Here is a 12,951-nt window from a genome sequence, read left to right on the forward strand (position 1 = left end):
TGATTCGGTAATTTGTACTAGGAATATACGTATGTTAGTTGTGTTCTGTTCAATTAAACAAGTATTCATTCGCCTGCCCATCTGTATTTCTTTTTATTATTAATTACAGTTATTACGTACTCCTATATATATAAACAAACACGTCATCCGACGTATTGTAACAGTTTATAGTGGTGATGATGATGATGATGATGATGATGATGATGATGATGATGATGATGATGATGATGATGATGATGATGATGATGATGATGATGATGATGATGATGATGATGATGATGATGATGATGATGATGATGATGATGATGATGATGATGATGATGATGATGATGATGATGATGATGATGATGATGATGATGATGATGATGATGATGATGATGATGATGATGATGATGATGATGATGATGATGATGATGATGATGATGATGATGATGATGATGATGATGATGATGATGATGATGATGATGATGATGATGACGACGACTTAGTTTCTGGGCGGCCGTGGGTGTTTTGCTCGCATTTTTCAGTCGCACACCTGGCTCTGCTGCCTTATTCTCCAACCATAGCTTGACGGGCTTCACTTCGTCGTCGGCACCGGCACCGGCCCCTCCCCCTCCCCCTCCCCCCTGCCCCTGCCCACCTCCCCCACCTCTTCCCCCTCTCAGCCAGATCTAGTTGCGCCTACAACCCTAGCCCCGATGAGCTCCACCACCCCATCACCGCCGCAGCCGCCGGCCGTCTCTCCGGCATCGGCGGCCACCCCTCCACCGCCCGCCTCCCCTTCCCCTATCCCCTCCATCTCCCGACGGCGCGACCCCTACCCCGTGACAGCGCGACCGCGGCCGTCCCTTCGGACCGCGTCGCGTCTTCCTTTTCCAGCGAGGGGCTCGCGGCCGACGTGCTCGTCAACAACGCTGGGCTGTCCTACCCCTACGCGCCGGTTCAGAGGAAGGCGCCGTCGATCGAGCGGCCGCTGGCTTGCACCTTGGAGGAACTGTACAAAGGTGCCACTAAAAAAGATCTCCAGGGATGTCCTTGACGCCGCCGGGTGAGACCGCCGATTCCTTGCCCAATTTGTTGCATGCATAATACAGACTGACCACAGGTTCTAGTATTCTGTTCTTCTGTAAAGATCGGAGCATTGTTTCTGCCTTGATGTTTGAGCAAGTCCGTGTGTTGTTGTAGGGATAAATAGAGACTTTTTGTGCTACTATACTACTAGGTCGTGCCTTGTGTTATGCATCTTCTGACTTTGGTTGGCACATTGTGGTTGCACATTAGTATCTTTTGGGCAGGGAAACTGAGGAGCATGAGAGGAAAGGTTGAGAAGAGAGAAAAAAAAATTGATAGGGATGGCAGTTTGGTAGACAGATAAGGCAAGAACAATACAAATGTGGTTTGATCTGTCTTATGCCTTCTTTTTTATTAATACAGTAATTGAGTATGAGGCATACATACAACACTCTACAACCACCACCTATATGTGCACCTAAACCCAATAGGAATTTATCAGAGGCATCTAAGGTCTCTCAGAGTGTGGTACATGCTTTCCAACTTATTTTTGATTTCTGCACCAAGCCAGGTTGGTGGGCTGAGTGCACACCCACACCCACTCGTAGGCAAATGGCCATTGGTTTGCTTAATTCTTGTTTGTCTGATTTATCTTATCAGCTCAAGGATGCATCAGTCAATTCTCCAGAACTCTCTCTATTGAATAATGTTATTAAATGAATCTTCCTGTGTTTCAGTCCAGGACATTTCAGCTGTTGTTGCCCCTTACTTTCTGATTCTTTTGAGCGATACACAAGGTATTCTGACCTTCTCTATGCACTTCAACCATAACTCTATGTTGTGCTCCCCATGGTGGCCAAGCTGACTGTTAGCTTTAAATGTTAGCCATTATTCTTGATTTATTGGAGTTGGCAATATCCTTTGCATATGATATTAGGGTGGTGTGCATGTATTGCACGGTGCATACTGTACAATTTGCTTCACATGGGGAAGTTTTTTATTTCTGTACCTCATGCTTACAACTACAGTTATATATTCTACTCAAAATCAAATTTTAAAGGTTCACACTATAGATGCCATAAGACAAAAATATAGGAAGAGTTAGTTAGTGGATCCAATCGCTTTCCATCAGATATGGTGCAGCACGTTATACTTGATTTTTCAGAATACATAAATTGTCTATTTAGGAAGAGATTGTTGCCTAACGAATGAAACTCAAATTGACTAAGAAAATGTAGCTGCTTTTAGGTTTTATGGAGGTGTCAATAATCAGCATTTAGAGCTGAATAATTAGCAATTAGATATTCTTTTGGTCATGGTGTAAGTACTAGAGCTGAATAATTAGCAATTAGATATTCTTTTGGGCATGGTGTAAGTACTAATTATTTATCACGTTACAATCACCCTCTCACAGCTCACAATTGGAGGTAGAAGATGAACTTTGATCACAGAATGCAGCACGGGCAAACCTTTGTTTGGTAACACATCTTTGTTTGGTGGAAATATCAACTGCAGGCACAAAGTTTATGCATCTGTCTGGTGTACTAGTGTAGGTGGCATGCAATGTTTACACTGACTGCATTTGGATCATATGGCTTCCTCTTGTAATTTGCTTAAATAAGGATGCTATATTTGTATTCAGGCTGATGGCCAGATGCCCGGTGACAAGACCATTGGGGAGGTGATGATGCTTTCAACACCTTCTTCAGTGAGACTGGCGTTGGGAAGCATGTTCCCCGTGCTGTGTTTATTGACCTTGAGCCCACTATCATCGATGAGGTGAGGACTGGCACCCACTATCATGTTTAGATGTCTGCTGCTAGTCCTGCCTTGATCCATATTGTGCTCTGTAGGTTTAGCAAATTTCATCATATCCATTTGCATCCTATTCTTTAGAAAATACTGCTCAGGTATTACTATTAGGACTAAAATGCTTTGCTGCTGTTTTGAACACTATACTGCTTTTTCAGAATACAAAAATTCCCTATTTTAAGAAGATATTGTTGCTTAATGAATGACACTTAAATTGCATAATGAATGATAGTTAGGTTCTAGTTTGTTGACCATGTGATGGGATTTGATCATTGCACTTTACTTGTGTTGTGGTTATGCACGGATTCATGTTTCTATTTGCTCTTCTGATAAGCTGATTGTTATCACAGGGCTATTGTTATTTTGAACATAGAGGTTCTTTGCTGTAGATTACAAAAGCACAAAGCAGGTATGATGTCTGCAATATATGTAAATAAGTACATATGTAGTGAGAGAGGGAATTATATTGGAGGAGTTGGTTTGGATTTTTAGATCCATGTCAGTTAGGCACTTGCGTCTTTTAATTGAATCTCTCTCTATTTTTTTTTTCAAATAAACCGGGGATGGGGGTGGGGTGTTGGCTGCAAATGAACATAGACACTATACTTGCTTTTTCGGAATACATGAATCGCCTATTTAGGAAGACAACTAATTTAGGAATACATAAATCGCCAATTTAGGAAGACAATAGTATTAAGAATATTTAGCACACAAGGCATAGTTCGTTTGCTGGACACATGCCTATTGAAAGAGCATGGTGCTTTTTACAAATAAAAGTAGTAGCTGCAACTGACAAGTGGCACAAGCTGATAAGGCCATGGTGGGACGCTTGCCTGTTTTTCCAATTCTTCCGTATTAGAGAGAGAAGAAGGGAGGAGTATGCACACTTTGATGTTTCCAATTCATTCATCTCTTCTCTAATTCTATCTACCCCTATAAAACATCAGTTAGAATTATTCTATAACCACTCAACAATTACCTGCTCCACAGTAATGACTTTAACTACGCCCATACCAAAATATGCACCTAGAAATACACCATAATAAAAATGTACGCCCATCTTAACTCTCATCAATTCTCTCTTTACTTTACCATATCTGACGGTCGTCCTTCGATGTATCTGCACCTCCTGTGATCACACACCCTCCCTCCGCCCTCAGCCCACTACGCCCACACGGCACGGCCACGGTTCGATCCCTGGTTTCCCCCAAAAAATTTCTCCTCTCCCAAACGCTCTCTCCTTTCTCGTGTCGACAGAGTGGATGAGGCCGAGGCAGTGGTCGAGGCCATCTGTTATGGACGGCATTCGGATTGAGTTGATGGAGAGATGGCGGCTGCCGTGCTACAGTACCTGCGGCGCTACAGTACCCACGGGTACGGGGCGGCGGCTAGGGCTAGGGGTGCTGGGGAGGCGGGCCGCGGGGCTTCGCCCACGGCCGGCAAGAGAGAAGGGATTTTCTTCTAATCTCTTGCTTGATTATAGATTGATACATCTCATCTCATTATATAGAGAGGTCTTACTTGGCCCCTAAGCAAGCGACTAATTAACCCTACTGGGCTAAGGCCCAACAGGCCCTTGACTCCTCTAACACTACACCCCACCTGGACATGCATCTCGTCCTCGAGCTGCAACCTAACGATGACTCTGCTAGACACAAACCTAACACCTAAAAACAAGCCTTTTACATCTCAACTTATCTTATTAACCTGAAGTCGACTGCGACTCTTTATTTTTTACTCCTGAAGATACGTCGGACACCCTCCGCGTGATGAACCTACACATGTGTAGCCACCTAGATCCCATGGAGACCACCGGAACGAGAGGGGTGCACGGGTATAGCCACATGGAATTAGTCGCGATAGCGACCAGCGGAGACGTCCTCACGGCGGCCGGTGGCGGAATGTGGTGGCGCTAGGCAGTGCGTCCCCGCTGGTGACAAGGAAGGGAGCACCTCCCCTATCGCTGCTGCCGCGGAGTTGGAGTTCGCTGCCTGCGGAAAAAACAACATGCCCGTCACCCATGGGGGAAACCACATGTCGAAGATCCCCGACGCAGCGGATGAGATCGAAGACCTCCACGCGGCAAAGCGCAGCTTGGAGGAGCTGCGAAGGGGTGCAGGGTTTTGGTTTCGGTTTCGGTTCCTAGCCCTCTGCGACCTGCCGCCGCCGCTGCCATCATCGTCCGCCACGCCTACCACCGCCACCTAGCCACCCACCATACCAGCCTCTACCTCAGCACTAGTGCCGTCATCTTCGCTGTCGCTGGGATCGACGGGAGCTCCCAGGCCTGTGTTCACCCCGGAGGAAACCACAGCCGCGATCGTCGACCTCAGCCACGGCATGGCCGAAATTCGACGTACCCTGCAGGCGCTTCTCCTCGGGCAGTACCCTATGCAGCTGCCACTTCCTTCCTAGCTGCCACCGTCGCTACTGCCGCTACCATCCAACTAGCCGCTGCCACCGATCTCCTACCCTTATGGGATGCCTAGTGATGCACCGTCGGCCTCCTATTCTGCCTCGCCGCCCTCCACCCAAATGCCGATCCATCAACTCTGTATTCTGCCGTTGCCCTCGCCGCTTCCAGAGAGGGCCACCTGGTCCTCAGGGCCGGTCTTCACGGAGGCCTCCCCGCGGACCCACGTGCCGTCGGCTCCTACCAGTAACGCCCTCGTGCACCATGGAGGTGTACCGGCGTCCGGCGTTCTCTACGGCGGGGTGGACGGCACCCTCTTCCACGACAGCAGCCTGGTGCCGGCGCCTGCCGACGCCGTGGAACATGCTGCGGCCACAGCCACCCAGGGCACCCATCCACCAAGTTTCTACAAGCTCGAGTTTACCATATATGATGGCTCCGAGGATCCCCTGAATTGGCTCAACCACTGTGAGCAGTTTTTTCGGGGGGCAGCATACGCATGCGTCTGATCGTACCTGGCTGGCGTCCTACCACCTCAAGGGCGTGGCGCAGACATGGTACTACGCCCTCGAGCAGGACGAGGGGATGCCGCCATGGGATCGCTTCAAGGAGTTGTGTCGCCTCCGCTTTGGGCCTCCCATCCGCGGCACTCGACTAGCGTAGTTGGCCCGCTTGTCGTTCACCTCTACCGTGCATGAGTACTCCGATTGGTTCCAGGCAGTGCAGTGCCATGCACGGAACTTGTCGGCCCCGCAGAAGGCCGAACTCTACATTGGCGGCCTGCCGGAGCACATCCGGGTCGACGTGGAACTTTGCGAACCCAAGATCTTCAGACGGCTATCTACCTCGCCCGGTCTTTCGAGCGGCGCGCGACGGCCATGGCGTGGGTTCCTCCTGCGCACGCTCCACGTCTCCCTCCTCAGTCGGGCGCACTGCCGCCCCCACTTGCCCAGGCTACAACCCCAGCGGCAGCGGGCGCCCCTGGCCAGCCTGCGTCAGGCAATGCAGCAGCCCCAGGGCGACTTTTCCACCGCCTTTCGCTGGCAGAACAGCTGGAACGCCATCAACAGGGCCTCTGTTATAACTGTGATGAGCCCTACGTGCCGGGCCACGTGTGTCGCCGCCTATTCTACCTGGAGTTGGCGGACTATATTGGGGACGACGGCCTGCCGGCCGCGGACGCGGGCGCTCAGCTGGAAGGGCTGGTCGTCCAAGAGGAGCCTGCGGCTGATGCTAATGCTCTTGTCGTGTCGCTTCATGCTCTTGCAGGGATCCGCGCTGACAACACCATGTTGGTGCACGTCATGGTTAAGGGGGAGCGCCTCCTCGCACTGCTCGACACGGGCTCCACTCATAACTTTCTCTAGGGCGCCACCATGTGTCGCTTAGGGCTCGTTCCACAGGGCGGCGATCAGCTCAGCGTCACCGTCGCCAACGGTGACTGCCTGCCTTGCGAGGGCATCGCCCGCAACGTCCCCATCACTATCGGCGCCGAGACCTTCACCATCACCTGCGCCGGCCTGAGCTTGGGCTGCTCTGACTTCATCCTCGACGTCGACTTTCTTCGCACCTTAGGCCCCATTCTGTGGGATCTCAAGGCCATGATGGTGTCCTTCTGGTGGGGCGACCGGCGCATCCTTTGGAAGGGTGTGGGCGGTCCAAGCGAGGCGGCGCAGCAGTAGTAGCTCGCGGTCGCCACCATCGCCTCTCCACAGCTCCTGCTGAACTGCCTACTCCAGCAGCATGGCGCCATCTTCGAGGAGCCATAGGGCCTCCCCCAGTGCGGCCCTACGATCACCGTATTCACCTCCTCCCGTGCACCACTCCTGTCGCAGTACAACCCTACCGCTACCCCCAGCTGCAGAAGGATGAGCTAGAGCGCCAGTGCATGGCCATGCTCACCCAAGGTATCATCCGGCCCAGCACATCATCGTTCTCCACCCTGGTGGTGCTGGTCCGCAAGGCGGACAATTCATGGTGCTTTTGCATCGACTATCGTGCACTCAACGCCAAGACGTCTAAGGACAAATTCCCTATTCCAGTGGTGGACGAGCTTCTCGACGAGTTGCATGGGGCTCATTTATTCACCAAGCTGGACTTGCGCTCGGGTTATCACCAAGACGTCCAAGGACAAATTCCTATTCTAGTGGTGGACAAGCTTCTCGACGAGTTGCATGGGGCTCGTTTCTTCACCAAACTGGACTTGCGCTTGGGTTATCACCAGGTGCGCAAGCACCCGGATGACATCGACAAGACGGCGCTCCTCACACATCATGGGCACTATGAGTTATTGGTGATGCCTTTTGGCCTCTCCAATGCTCCGGCGACATTCCAGGCATTGATGAACGACGTGCTTTGCCCCTATCTGCGCAGGTTCGTGATGGTGTTTTTCAACGACATACTCATTTACAACCCTTCTTGGGCTAAACACCTGCAGCATGTCGGCATCGTCTTCAACGCCCTCCGAGCGCACCACTTACACCTCAAGCGCTCCAAGTGTTCCTTCGGGGCCACATCCGTGGCCTATCTCGGCCATGTCATCTCCGCCGACGGGGTCGGCATGGACACCGACAAGGTCACGACGGTCTCCTCGTGGCCCACCTTGTCGATGGGGAACCCTACAGGCCCCCCACAGATCGTACTATAGGGAAGTGGGCCTTGATAACAAGGCCCACAACCCTACCGTCAAGAAGAACACGGAGCAAAGCAACGTGTAATGACCAAAACTCCAACTCGGACCGTACAAGGAAAGGCGCCCGAAGCATAGCCTAGGACTCTGACCTTGTATCCGAGTAGAAGACAAACAACTCCTCCCAGCACCTAAGCTATAAAGGGCTAATGAGGATACCCCTTGTAAAAAACGGAACATACCCAATACTCAAAGCAACACGACGCAAATAGGCTAACGTAAAACTGGACGTAAGGTTATTACTCGACCAAGTCGAGGGCCCAAACCAGTATAAATCGTGAGTCTCTTTGCGTAACCGCCGAGTTCCACTATTCGCCGAAGCCTGAACAACTGTCCTGGGTACCCCCGTGGCAGGCTATCGGTGGTAAAACATCGACAGCTGGCGCGCCAGGTAGGGGCTTTCGACAAATTTTTTCTCGAGAGCTCGGCGGACCTCGACCTCAACATGACTTTTCCGGCGGGAACAACCTTCGTCTTCGGATCCTAGATCTGCGAGGCTGACGGCGATGGCAAGCTACGTACTCGTCTCCGAGAAGAAAAAGAATTCGACGACAAAGTTGAATATGAACTCGCCGAGAAGATGACGAAACTCTCAACTTCGGATACAACTCGGAATGAGGAAGAAAGCGGATACGAAACCGATTCTGAGAAAGAGATACAACCCAACTCCAAGACAATCTTCACAGAGCCAAGTCTAATTGGACTCAGAGACACAACAACGATCGTGAAGGAATACAACCCGTACAACTCCGAAAAGAACTCGGGAACGTACGGACTGTACAACACGGCATCAATCTACCAACACTTTACCCGAGACAAGATGAACTCAGCAAGAAAAATACTCCTGGAGGGAGCACAAGAAGGGATGATCATGACAGTTACCCCACAAGACTATGTGGTGCATTGTCGGGTTCTTTCACCTCAAAAAAAGCCCAGACTAGCACGTACATTGAAGAACTACCTTATCAAGAGGGAAAAGAACTCGGATCCAGCTTAGAGACTACCGACAGCTCAACCAAACGAAGGATGAAATACCGTACAAGAAGAGCTCGGAAGAGGTACACTGTATACATGGTGGAGCAGTTGGAGCAACCTTTGGAACCACCGCAGATTCCTGATATAAAATCTTTAGACGAATCAGAAGGCAACATCTCGCCAGATGAGAAGAGCGACAGCAACGAAAATGATGAGCAAAGACTAGCAAGACTAAAGAAGAATAAATTGAAGGCTGGAAGAAGGAACATAGCTAAACAAAGGAAGCAAATCTGGAATAAATACAAGGCGGAACTAACGGAATACAACAGAAAGAAGGCGGAAAGAGAAGCCGCAAAAAGTACAAAAAGGGAAAGAATTGAAGAATTAACAAAAGAATTGCACACCCTCACAAGTAATGGAAAGTCAAAGGAAGACCAGAAGAAAGAAGTCGGGGGACCAGAAAAACAACCCGGCGGGGGAAGTCCCACAAGAGCCACAAGGAGAGCAACTACCCAAAAAATCAAATTTTCAAAGGCTAGGACCAGCAGAAAGTGCTGATGCCAATGGAAGGCAGGAACATTACTCAAAACAACAAGAAAGAGGCAAACCAGAATTAAGTCAACGCTACCAAGAAATATCAAGAAGATTTGATAAAGAAGATGACTACAGAGAATCCGAGTTAAAAGAAGACATGTCTTATTACAGAAGAGCAGGATCGCCAGACTACAGAAGAGCAGAACCATACGACAGATTCTCTTGTTTTGCAGGAAGACTGCAAACATTGAAGCTACCACACAAATTTAAACTAGCAAATCATTCCAAGTACGATGGCAAAGTAGAACCAAGGCAATGGTTAAGAGTTTATTCCCAATCTATTGAGTTAGCTGGAGGAGATGACGACATCAAGGCTCTATTTTTCCCAATGGCCCTTGAAGCAATGCCACTACAATGGTTTGACAAATTAAGGCTAAGGTCAATCGGATATTGGGAAGACTTGTAAGAAGCTTTCTGCAACAACTTTGCAGGCATTATTACCCATCCAATGACCGCAGCCGAGTTGAAAGGAGTAAGGCAAAGGAGAGGAGAAAGTCTAAGGGAATACTATAGAAGATTCGGAGAATTCAGGGCTCAAGTCCACGACATTACCGACAGAGAGGTGATAGAAGCCTTTGCGGAAGGAATCTTAGCAAGCTGGCAATACAAAGACTATTTCAATGAGAACCCAAGGACAAATGAAGGCTTCAAGAGGGTTGTTGAAAAGCTGATTTCATCGAAAGAAAGAACCCGACACCGGTTTGCTAGGGACAACCCAGAAAATAGAAGACCTGATTACAGACAGCAAGACAAAAGGCCGAGGCAGGACAACATGGTGGCAACCACAGACAACAAGAGAAGATACAATGGCAGCAGCAACGATAGCAACGGTGGCAATTACAATGGCAACTACAACAATAACAACAACAGTAACAACAACGGGTACAACAGTAATAGCAACTATCGGAGCAACAACTACCGAGGAAGAGCACCGGAAAACATAGAGAACATGCCTTGTCACATACACCCAGGAACCAGACACAAGTTAGTTGAATGCAGCACTTTTCAGCGGCAGTTCATGAAGAGAGAAAACAAGAATCAAAACAGCTCGGAGCAAAAGCAAGAAGAATCCAAGGAGGAAAAGAAAGCTGAAGGGGATTATCAAGAACCCCAACGCCAATTAGCAGTGATATTTTCAGGTGTCCCTAACACATGAAGCAAAAGGCAAGAGAAACTAGCTCACAGAGCCATCATGGCGGCTGAACCAGCCACCCCAAGATACCTAGATTGGTCAGAGTACCCCATCGACTTCACAAGAGAAGACCAATGGACCAGTGCAACAAACACAGGATACTATCCGCTGGTACTGGGTCCAACTATCGCAGGAGTGGCAGTAACTAAAGTACTCATCGACGGAGGAGCCGGGCTCAATATAATTTTCGCAGATACTCTCAGAAGGATGAATCTAGATTGTGAAGGACTAATGACACCAACAAGCACACCATTTTATGGAATAGTACCCGGCAGAGCAGCTATGCCACTCGGACAGATAACCCTACCAGTCACCTTTGGCACACCAGACAAATATCGGACGGAATTCATCAAATTTGAAGTTGCAGACTTTGAATCATGCTACCACGCAATACTTGGGAGACCAGCTTTAACAAAATACATGACAGTGCCACACTATCCATACCTACTACTCAAGATGCCAACAACAAAGGACGTATTATCATTGAAGGGAGATCTAAAGAAAGCACATGATTGCGATGTACAAGCAGTACAAATATCCGAAAGATTACAAGACATAAAGGAATGAAAGGAGATTGCAATACTAGCCAACGAAATGAACCCGGATGAGATTCAAATACCGGCTAAGAAACCAAGCAACTTTGCACCACCAAAAGAAGCCGCTACCAAGACTATTGACTTATTGACTGATGACCCGGAGAAGACGGCAATCATCAGTGCAAATCTCGATCCCAAATAGGAACTCGCGCTCACCAACTTCTTCGGGACAACAAAGATATCTTCGCTTGGAAGCCAGCCGACATGCCAGGGGTCCCAAGAGAGTTGGCTGAGCACATAATTGATGTGAACAAAGGGTCCAAACCTGTTAAGCAGAAGCTACGGAGATTCGCTCCAGACAGAAAAACAGCAATAAAAAAAGAGATCACCAAACTCATGGCAGCATGATTCATCAGAGAAATAATCAACCCGGATTGGCTTGCCAACCCGGTCCTAGTAGAGAAGAAGAATTCAAAAGAACGGCGCATGTGCATTGCCTACACAGACCTCAACAAAAATTGTTTAAAAGATCCGTATGGTCCACCAAGGATTGATCAAATTATCGACTCAACAGCAGGATCAGCTCTATTATCCTTCCTGGATTGCTACTCGGGCTATCATCAAATATCTTTAAGAGAAGAAGTCCAAAGCAAGACATCGTTCATTACACCCTTTGGGGCATATTGCTGCAAATCAATGCCTTTCGGGCTAAAAAATGCAGGGGCAACATATCAAAGAGCAATTCAAACCTGTTTAGGGAATCAAGTCGGAAGGAACACAGAAGCATACATTGACGATGTGGTAATCAAGACAAAAGAACTTGGATCATTGATAGAAGACCTTGAGGAGACTTTCAAGAATCTAAAAGCATGGCAGTGGAAGCTAAACCCCATAAAGTGTGTTTTTGGGGTCCCGTCAGGACAACTACTCGGATTTCTAGTCAGCAACCGAGGAATTGAAGCAAGTACAAAGCAAGTTAAAGCTATCATGGATATGAAACCTCCAAAGAAAGTTAAAGACATATAGAAGCTTACAGGGTGCATGGCAGCACTCAACAGATTCATCTCCCAACTAGGAGAAAAGGGGCTACCTTTTTTCAAATTATTGAAAAAGGTAGGAAATTTTGAATGGACAGAACAGGCAGAAGAAGCATTCCAAAAGTTAAAAGAGTACTTGGCATCATCACCAGTAATGACACCACCAAAAGGCAAAGAAGACATGATGCTATACATTACAGCAACCAAGAACGTTGTCAGCACAGCAATTGTGGTTGAAAGGGAAGAACCCGGGCACGCATACAAAGTGCAGAGACCAGTCTATTACATAGACGAAGTACTAACAGAATCAAAAGTGAGATACCCACACATGCAAAAGCTACTTTATGCAGTGTTGATATCATCAAGAAAGCTGAGACATTATTTTCATGAACACAAGATTACAGTGGTAACCAATTTTCCACTCCAAGACATTCTACGCAACAAAGATGTAACAGGTCGGATATCAAAATGGGCAGTAGAACTCGGTGCTCTCAACCTAGACTTCAAACCAAGAATAGCAATCAAATCTCAAGCATTATCCGACTTCATTGCTGAATGGATAGAAATCAGTCAAAAAGAACCCGAACCAATACTTGATCATTGGAAAATGTATTTTGACGGTTTCCTAAAGTTAGGAGGAGCCGGAGCAGGAATACTATTCATATCACCAGAAGGGAGACAGTTAAAGTATA

General features: G+C 48.2%; 1 long non-coding RNA gene across 1 annotated transcript; it reads left to right on the top strand.

Moving 5' to 3' along the window:
• The first annotated feature begins 657 nt into the window (after nucleotides 1-657).
• Nucleotides 658-3,352, top strand: LOC136498895 (uncharacterized). The gene is made up of 4 exons (XR_010769811.1): nucleotides 658-1,048; nucleotides 1,749-1,808; nucleotides 2,654-2,790; nucleotides 3,174-3,352. It is a non-coding gene; the product is annotated as an uncharacterized lncRNA (long non-coding RNA).
• Nucleotides 3,353-12,951: the final 9,599 nt, after the last annotated feature.

The sequence above is a fragment of the Miscanthus floridulus genome, chromosome 13 (genome assembly GCF_019320115.1).
Source record: "Miscanthus floridulus cultivar M001 chromosome 13, ASM1932011v1, whole genome shotgun sequence".
Taxonomy (NCBI): Eukaryota; Viridiplantae; Streptophyta; class Magnoliopsida; order Poales; family Poaceae; genus Miscanthus; species Miscanthus floridulus.